Consider the following 10,071-nt stretch of genomic DNA (forward strand, 5'->3'; position numbering starts at 1 on the left):
AAACTATGAGACAGTAGAGTAAGATCTTTGAAATACTGAAAGAAAAAACTTCACATCTAAAATTCTCTACCTTGTGAAAAAAAACTTTCAAAACTAAAGCTTTAATAAAGACTAATTCAGACATAGAAAAGATGAAAAAATGCATCGCCAGCAGAAATCCCCACAAGAAGCGGAGAGGGAAATGTCAGCACATGAAAATCTGGATCTATAAAATGGAATGAAAGCCACAAGGGTAACTATGTGGGTACATATACTTTCTAAAAATTACTTGAATGTCTTAAAAAGATAACTGACTGCTTAAAACTAAAATAATAACCACATATAGTGGGGCTTAAACTTATGTGTAAGTAAAATGTACTACATAAAACACAGTAGCACAAAGGCTAGGAGGCAAGAATTATAAACATACTGTTATAGGGTTCCTATATTATATGTTAAGTAGTATACTCTCACTCGAAAGTTGACTCTAATAAATTAAAGATGTATACTATAAACCCTAAAGCAACCATTAAAATAATACCAACAGAAGAAGTTATGTCTAATAAGCCAATATAGGAGGAAAAAATGAAATTATAAAAAAACTAATCCAAAAGAAGGGAGAAAAAGGGAATAAAAAGAACAAAGAACAGATGGAACAAATAGAAAAGAAAAAAAAAGCTAGATGGTGTATTTAAAACAAACCATATGAATAATTATATCAAATATAGTCTAAATACCTCCAATTAAAACACAGAGATTATCAAGCCTTACTTAGTTACCCAGTATAACTATATGCTGCCTACAAGAAACCCATTTTACACATAAGAAACACACAAGTTAAAAGTAAAAAGAAGAAAAAGATATGCCATTAAATAGCATTCAAAAGAAAGCTTAATCATTATCATACTAAGTAGATTTCAGAGCAAAAATATTATATATATAATTGTGTGTATATATATATGACAAAGTAGATTTCAGAGTAAAGAATATTATCAGAAATTAAGAAATAATAAAGGGGATGATTCACCAAGATAACCCAACAATCCTAAATATTAACATACCTAATAACAGTGCATAGAATATATAAAGCAAAATCTGATAGAACTGCAAAGAGAAATGCATATATCCACAATTATCCTCAGAGATTCTAATACTATTATCTCAATAACTGATACAATAAGTAACACAAAATCAGCAAGTTACGATGTAATATACCATAGTCAATATGGCTGACATAATTGATATGTAAAAAGCACTCTACCCAACAAGAGCAGAACACACATTCTTTTCAAGTACACATCAAACATTTACCAAGACACATCACATTCTGGGCCATAAAACAAGTCTCAAGAAGATAAAAGGATTCAAATCATACCAAAGTACCTTCTGTGACCACAACAGAATTATAAATCATAATAAAAAGATGAGTGTAAAGTCCTCAAATATTTGGAAACTGAGTAATACACTTCTACCTAATACATGGATCAAAGAAGACATTTAAAAAACAGAAAGTATTTTAACTGAATGAAAATAAACATGTAGCAAAAGTCATAGGATGCACCTGAAACAATAAATTTATAGCATCAAATGCCTATTAGAAAAGTCATCTCAAATAAATAATCTTAATTATCCACCTTAAGAAATTAGAGCAGAGTAAAAGGAACTCAAAGTTAGCAGAAGAAAGGAAATAATAAATTAAAGAGGAGAAATCAGTAAGTTAAAAAAAAAAGAATATAAAAGATAAATAAAACCAAAAGCTATTTTTTGGAGAATAAAATTAATAAATTTCTGGACAAAATGATCAAGAAAATAAAGAGAGAAGATAACAACATTAGGAATAAGGGAGATGAAATCACAACAGATTCTATAGATATTAAAATGCTAATGAAGGATTATCAGGAGCAATTTAGATATGTACAAATTCCTTAAAATACAGAAACTATCAAACCTCACTCAAGGAGAAAAAGGTGATCTCAACAGTCTTATATTATTAAATCAATTGAATACTCCCTCTTCTCCACAAAAAAATAAACAAACTAACTCCTCGCCTAGATGGCTTCATAGGTGAATTCCATCAAACATTTAAGCAAGAAATACACCAATTCTATATAAACTCTTCCAAAAAATTGAGTTAGAGGAAACATTTTCCAACTTATTTTATGAGGCCAGAATGATCTTGATAACAAAACTTAAAAGACAATACAAGGAAAGAAAACTATGTCAATATTCACCATTAACACGGATGCAGAAATTCTTAAAATTTTAGCAAACAGAAGCCAACTAAACATAAAAAGGATAAAAGGTCCTGACCAAGTGGGATTTATCTCAGGAATACGTTTTAAATAAATAAATAAATAAATAATCAATGAACATAACTCATCATGTTGAGGTTAAAAAGATCTTAACAGAAAAAAAAAAAAAAAAAAAACCCGACTGGGGCACCTGGGAGGCTCAGTGGATTAAGCCTCTGCCTTCGGCTTGGGTTATGATCTCAGGGTCCTGGCATTGAGTACTGGTTTGGGAATCCCTGCTCAGCAGGGAGCCTGCTTCCCCCTCTCTATCTGCCTGCCTCTCTGCTACTTGTGACCTCTTTCAGTGCCAAATGAATAAATAAATAAAATCTTCAAAAAAGAAAAAAGAAAAAAAAAAAGCAACCAACAATATACAACATTTATTCTTCATTAAAAAAAAAAAATACAATGTCTCAGCAAAGAAGGAATAGACAGGACTTCCTAAACCTTCCTAAAAGACATCCAAAAAATATGTTCAACTAATACCATACACCATAGTTAATGATGAAAAAATGTTTCTCCCTAAGATCAAAAAACAAGACAAGGTGTCTGTCCTCATCACCTCCTTGCAAGAGTAGTGATTCTAGCCAGTGCACTATATCAAGAAAATGAAACAGTAGGCATCCACACTGAAAGGAAGACATAAACTGTTATTTTCAAATAACATGATCACCTACATAGAAAATCTGATGGCATCTGTAAAAAGCTCTTAGAGCTGACAAGTAGTTGAGCAAGACTGCAGGATATGTGATCAATATACAAATAGCCACAAACTGGAAGTTAAATTTTAAAAGATAATTACATTTACAATGGCATCAGGAAATATGAAATACCTACAGATAACCTGACAAAGATGTGCAAGACCTAGCTAATGAAAGCTGCAAGACAGTGCTGAGAAAAATTAAGACCTAAGTAAATAAACAGAAATACTATCCCTGCATCAGAACACTCAATCTTTAAGATGTCAATTTGCCCCCAAATTAAGGTGTAACTTCACTGAAATTCCGATTAAAATCTAAACGGAAATTGACAAAATGACTTGTGAAATTAATATGGAAATGTAATGGACTTAGAAATCACCAAACAACATTTGAAGATGAAGGATCTATTCTACCTGACTTCACTACTTTTTACAAAGCTACAGTCATCAAGATTATGATATTGGGATTAAGATAGATGAAAAGATCACAACAACAAAATAAAACATTCAGAAATGGGTCCATATGTATGCGTAGTCAATTGATTTTAGTCAAAGGCACAAAGGCAATTCAATGAAGAAAGGATAGGCTTTTCAGCAAATGGTGCTGGAATAATGACATATGGGGAAAAATTAACTTTTTTCCATATCTAGTGTTACGGATTAACTTAAAATAACTCAAAATGGATTGTGGACTTAATGTAAAACAAAAACAATGAAGCTTCTTAAAAAAACAGAAGAAAATATTTGAGAGCTCAGGCTAGTCATGACTTCTTAGACACAATTACCAAAACCATGATCCATGAAAGAATAAATTGATAAAACAGACATCATCAAAATTACAAACTGACAAATTAAGCTTCACCAAAATTGAGGACCCTGCTTGTGAAAAGATACTGTTAAGAAAATGAAAAGCCAAGCCGTAACATCGGAGAAAATATTTGCAAATTACAGGTGAGATAAAGAACTTGTAATGAGTACATACAAAAGCTCTCAAAACTCAGTAAGAAAAACGAAGAACCTTTTTTTTTTTTTTTTTAACAAATGGACAAAAGATTTCACAAATACCTCACCCAAGAAATTATGTGAAATATATATGGGCAAGTAAGCACATGACAAGAAGCTTGAAAATAATCAGTCATTAGGAGAATATACATTAAAACCCCTGAAAAGAGGACTCCACGTTATTAGAATGGCTAAAATTAAAAAAAGGGACCACACCAGGTACTGGAGTAATCACAAGTTTCATATACCACTGAGGGGAATTAAAATGGCACATCACTTTAGAAATAGTTTCTTAGGGGTGCCTGGCTGGCTCAGTGGGTTAAGCCTCTGCCTTCAGCTTGGGTCATGATCTCAGGGTCCTAAAATTGAGTCCCGCATCAGGCTCCCTGCTCAGTGGGGAGCCTGCTTCCCCCTCTCTCAATGCCTGCCTCTCTGCTTACTTATGATCTCTGTCAGATAAATAAATAAAATCTTAAAAAAAAAAAAAAAGAGTCAGAAATACAGTTTCTTAAAAAGTTAAACATATACCTACCATATGAACTAGACATTTCACTTCTAGGTATTTAACCAAGAGAAATGAAAGCACCCACCCACACAAAGACATGTATATGAACTGTCATGGCAGCTTTACTGAGAGTAGCCAAAAAGCAGCTAATAATCCAAAAACCCATCAACAGGTAAATAAACTACGATACGGCCATACAATGTATCAAAGGAATGAACTCTGTGTGCACACTCACCATGGGGTCCTAAGATGAAAAGCCACCACGCAAAAAGAGATGTATATTGTATGACGCCACAGATATGATGCCTAAAATAGTATTAAGTAATGTCTAGTGGCAAAAAGCAGATCACTGCTCCTGAGGGGTATCGGGTATGAAATAACCAGGGAGGGAGGGATTACGAAGGAGCATGAGAAATCTGTATGGGTATTAAAAGTGTTCTTTATCTTAATTGTGATGATGGTTTCACAGATACCTACGTATGTCAAAACATCTCGTGTTAGACACTTTAAATATACACAGTTTACTGTATGTCAAGCACACCTCAGTAAAGCTGTTGAAAAAGCCCCAGCTGGGAATGGCTTGTCCCGGATGGTAGGGTAACTGCTACATTCTTTCTCCACACCGTACCTTCAACCAGTAGTTAATTCCTAACCATTCCACTGCCAACCTTTGAACCATGCAGGGGCTAGAAGCAATGACCCCCTGCAATGTCAAAAATCTGTATATAACTTTTGACTCCCCCAAAACTTAACTTTCTAATAGCCTACTTTTGATGAGAAACCTTATCCAAAACATGAGCAGTCGATTAACACAAAGTTTTATGTTATACCTATAATATACTGTATTCTTATCATAAAGTTAGTTTGAGAAAAGAAAGTTACAAAAATCCTAAGGAAGAGTAAATATATCTACGTAAAAAATCCACGTTAGAAGTAGACCTGTATTCAACCCTGTGTTCTAGGGTCAACAGCATTCTCATCTCTCTCTCTTTCTCTGTCTAGTCCCAGAACTATTACCCTAACCCATCTCTCATCTGTATTATAAAATTCTCTTTCCAGTCTGCACCTCTCCAATTCCCTTTCCACCCTGAAGCCAGAATTAACTTTCTAAAACACAAATCCATGTCACTTCAGACAGCTCCTGATTGCTCCCGATGCTACAACTCCCTTACTATGCCTCACCTGACCCTCCCTGATCTGGCCTTTTCACTTTCCCCAGCCTTCTTTCTGGTGATTTCCCATCTCATCCTAACTTACTCAGCCACACTAGTCAACAATGGGCCAGGCTATAGAGTTTTGCACATGCTATTCCCAAGTCAAATAATACCCTTCCTTTTTGTCATTTCCCAGCCCACTCAAACTGAGGCTTTGAAATTCTGCTCACAGCATTATCTCCTCCAGGGAGGTTTTCCACAAAACCTCACACTGGGCCATTTGCACTTCTCCCAGTTCCTGAGGATTTCCCGCATACCTTACAACGGGCACTCATCTTGGTATGGTATAATCTCCCTCATCACATTAGATAGAAGCAGACTGAGTGAAAGACTAAAAGTGGAGACCAAGTCTTGCTCATCTTTCCTTTCCCAGAACCTGCCACAGTACCAGGCTCAGAATACATAGCACAAGATTAGTGAACAAATGAATGAAGGAAGGAAGGAACAGGTTTGGATGACCCCTTACATCACCACCTGGGTTGATCCTGTATTTCTTCTTATAAAGAGATGGGCAAGGGAGGTCAAATAATTGTAGTACATGCTGGTAAAATGATTATTTCAAATCCCCTGGCAGGAGGCCATGGGTCCCCACTCTGGCTGGGCAAGATTCATTACCTCAAACGGTTTTCAAAACCAGCTGGTAATTGACTGTGATTTGAACTAAGTGAAAGGTTAGGGAAACGGAACCAGATTCCAGGAAAAGACAAGGCCCACAGCAAAAATTAACACAGCCTGGAAGAAGGCCCAGTCTCCTCCCAGTAAACTTCTTAATTTCATCCAGAAAGACAAAGATCTCCACCCTCAGGGTTATTCCCTTCTCCCAATACACATGTTTTGATTTCCAAATCCAGCAAGGGAGGCGCTCCCTTCCCCTCAAAATCAATCTCCAGGCCCTTCTCACCCTCTCTGGTCTGTTCCCCATCATCCTTAATCAACAGTCCTCTGGGCCTCCCACAAGCAGGTCCTCCTCAGCTGATCCCACCAAGAGCCAGGCCAGTGACATCAGGCCAAGAGCCAGGCAGAGAGCCTCATTAACAGGAGACTCCCAGAAGACCAGGAGGCAGCCAGAAGGCTGCAAGACCCAGCCGGCAACATAAAAAGTTAAAAAAAAAAAAAAAATCAGGATATATGTTTGGTGGATCATTTTAAAAAAAGGAGAAACGCAAGCAAAACAAAGCATAACTGTACCATCTGTGGAAGAGTCACAAACCTAGAGAAGACGTGCCTTCTTTCTTACTAATTTGCAATTCAAAAGTGTAATCACTTCCTCCCTCCAGATCTCCTATTTTTTTAAAAAATTAACCTAATGCCCTTCCATATCTTGGTAATGACTGACCCTTTAATTTAGGGACGAAATTAGTTAAGACTTGAGAAGTGCTTTCATGGAGAAGAGCCAATGATTAGGGAAATTCACCATTTTTGCATCTTGTCAATACTTCAAAGAAGGGAAATGAATTAAAAGGGAAAGATAAGCCTAGACCTTTCCTACCCAGGATAACTGTAACCAAACAGCGTTACACCATCTAAACTAAAATGCACCTCAAACATTACCACAAGCTGCGGAAAGCGTTTGAAGTTACAAGCAGCACTGGCCTTTAAAAATCCTTTAGGTAGCCAGATTTTTATTAAAAGTTCCAAACTGCCTGGGAAAAAATATCCTAAAACAAGGGCCCCGCGGATAGGAGTGAGGAAAGGGGGGAGCGAACACAGTTAACTGGTCAGGAATGGCAGAGAACCCCGGGTTCCCGACATCTCATACGCAGCCCTGGGGATGCAGTAGAGGCCGACCCTTCCCGTGAGTGGCCGGAAGCCTCACCCAGGAAAGGACACAGGGGAACTCTACTTCGTCTCGGGAGGCCGAGGCTGGGCTGGCACGAGACTTTAGCGGCCGGAGGCGGAGGGCGAGCAGGAAGAGGCGGCGACTGCGGGAAAGGGGAGGGAGGCTGGGGCCCGATGCGCTCTCGGGCTGGAGCACATGGGCGCTACCAGCCTGCGCGCCTGCAAAAGCCCCTGCTGCACACGTGGGACTGGGAGGAGGGTCACTTACTTGTCCAATCTGAAATTACATTTTAGCTAGCGGGGCTCTGCTGGTGGCCGCACCAAGCTGCACCGCGCGGGGTTGGGCGGTCCCCGAGGGCGACTGCGGCTGTGCCCCGCCCCCCGGCCCCGCCTCCGCCGGGCGCGACCCTTGTAAAACGCGCCCTGATTGGCCCTTTGAACGGTTCCGGCGATTGGCCCTCGTGCCCGCCCCCGGCCTGGCTCCGCCGGCTGGGGGCGTGGACTGCAGCCTCTCCGTGGCTCCTCCCACCTCTAGTACTTTTAAAGGCACCGAGCTGACCCGCGCCAACTCTGTAGCCTCTGTTGCGCGTGTGTCTGTGTGTGTGTATGTGTGTTTGTGCGTGTCGAGTGTGTATCCTATGACCACTTCTTGACCATTTGCTGAACTCCAGGACTGTTTTAGGCGGATGTAATTAATAAAAATAATATTTGTTGAATGCTTATTTTATGCCAGGTCTTGTTTCTGATACTTTACATGAATTTACCCATCTAATCCTGTGGCCAGCCCTCTGAAGTGCGATCACAGTCTTCAGATCTACAAAGCAGATAGGTCCTGCCTTTGTCCATATTACAATCTGTGGGCCCTGGGCACATCCACCTCATTTAATCCTCACGATGCTTGCCTTTCCTATAAATTAGGTAGTATCTGTCCCTATCTACAGATGCAAAGAGTCAGAAACGTTTTTAGCTTGTTCTGAAACACACAGCGAGTTACTAGGGAACCAGAGGAAGAATTCCAACCTGGGCTCCAATCTAAGCTGTTTCCCTTGAAAAGGCAGGTTCCCAGGCTGATGGGACCGGAGATCTGGAAGATAGTTTAGCAAGTCCCTGGATCCAAACCCTTTGCTTTCCCAGAAAAGTAAACTGAGGCCAGGTAAATGGAAGGGAGTTTTCAAGGATACAGCAGATATAAGAGGTAAGCCCAGGTAATAGCTGAACTGGCCTATTTACCATGTGCATTAGAGTCGTTGTCTGCTGTTCTCATAACAACCCCTAAAATCAACAGATACTCTTATCTTCATCATATAGGTAAGGATACTAACTCAGTGAGGGTGAGGCCCTATGATTGGCTATATCTGCTCGGGGTCCTGTTTTGGGGTCGTTTTCTTTCTTCTACACCAGTACTGCTCCCCTTTCATTTCCAACAAATATCCAAAGATTCAACTATGGACTCTGGGATGATAGGAGGGATCTGGGATCTGGGATCTGATTGCCTACCACCTGGTAGAATTATAGTATACAATAGGAATAATAATATTAAGACCTGTTTATCTTAACCTTTTGAGAGAACTATGAAGAGCAAATAAAGTAATAGTTATGGAAATACTTTTTAAAGTGTTAGATGCTGAATACACAGAACACATGGTTTCTAGATCTTCCTCAGCGCACCCCAGGAATAGAACACGCAAAACACACTTGTTGCCTCATGAGCTATGGCAGGAGGTCTTATTTTGGCTAGACTTGAATTAATGTGGATTTGCTGTCTAGACTATGTATGTCTCTGTTTCTGGGCTTTTTGTATTCGACTTTTGGTTTGTTTCCTGTTGTCATCAAACTATCATTAGTAGTAATAGCAATAATAGCACTGTGGCTAGAACTCCAGTAGCTATTTTGGCCCATGAGAGAACCTCGGGAATAAAAGTCATGCTCAGCAAAGCAACAGGGGGGGAAGGCTGGGGTTGCTGACACCATGCCCCACCAGACCAACACCCACTGCTCACTTCCACGTGAAAGAAAGACAATGCTGTCTTATGCAGGAACCCTTCATCCTGTGTCTTCTGTCACATGGGGCCAAACATAATCATGACTGATATATACACCTTACCTGGTGCAAATCCTACAGCAAGTCTGTAAGGTTATAGATGCACAGAGAGTATAAATACCTTGTTCAATGATTCTGAGACCAATTCTCACTCTCAGCTTCAGTTATGACCCACTGCCTATTATGAATGAATGAGTCCATTTTTTCTATCTACTTCCATTCCATTCATTTATTCTAGCAGGTGGCAAACTTTTTCTGTATGGGACCAAATATTCAATATTTTACACGTTATGAGTCATACCATTTCTGTTTCAACGACTCAACTCTACCTTCGTCATGCAAAAACAGCCATAGATAATAGTAAATGTGTGAGTGTGAAGAACTATTTACTAAAGCAGGCATGGGGTAATGTGGCCCCTGATTTTTTTGATATTGATATTTCATCACAAAAAGGCATTAGAACTACATTCCAGAAGGTGGGGGATTGTGACATCACAGACACCCCCTACACTGTTGACCAATGTAAAGGGTGGTGCATGACAGAAGATCCCTAAACTGAG

The 10,071-nt window shown here is 39.1% G+C and overlaps 1 protein-coding gene across 9 annotated transcripts in view; it reads right to left on the minus strand.

Annotated features, from left to right (window-relative positions):
* The window catches only part of FGGY (FGGY carbohydrate kinase domain containing), a 414,785-nt gene extending 406,939 nt beyond the window's left edge, over nucleotides 1-7,846 (minus strand). For 2 of the 9 annotated variants that reach the window (XM_047726128.1, XM_047726119.1), the window contains exon 1: nucleotides 7,739-7,826. The gene's annotated coding sequence lies outside the window, so the exon portion shown is untranslated. Of the gene's footprint in view, nucleotides 1-7,507; nucleotides 7,652-7,738 lie in introns of those variants that run through there. The other 7 variants (XM_047726124.1, XM_047726127.1, XM_047726121.1 and 4 more) reach the window with 7 other exon arrangements.
* Between the last annotated feature and the right edge of the window lie 2,225 nt (nucleotides 7,847-10,071).

Source organism: Lutra lutra, chromosome 4 (genome assembly GCF_902655055.1).
Source record: "Lutra lutra chromosome 4, mLutLut1.2, whole genome shotgun sequence".
Lineage (NCBI taxonomy): Eukaryota > Metazoa > Chordata > Mammalia > Carnivora > Mustelidae > Lutra > Lutra lutra.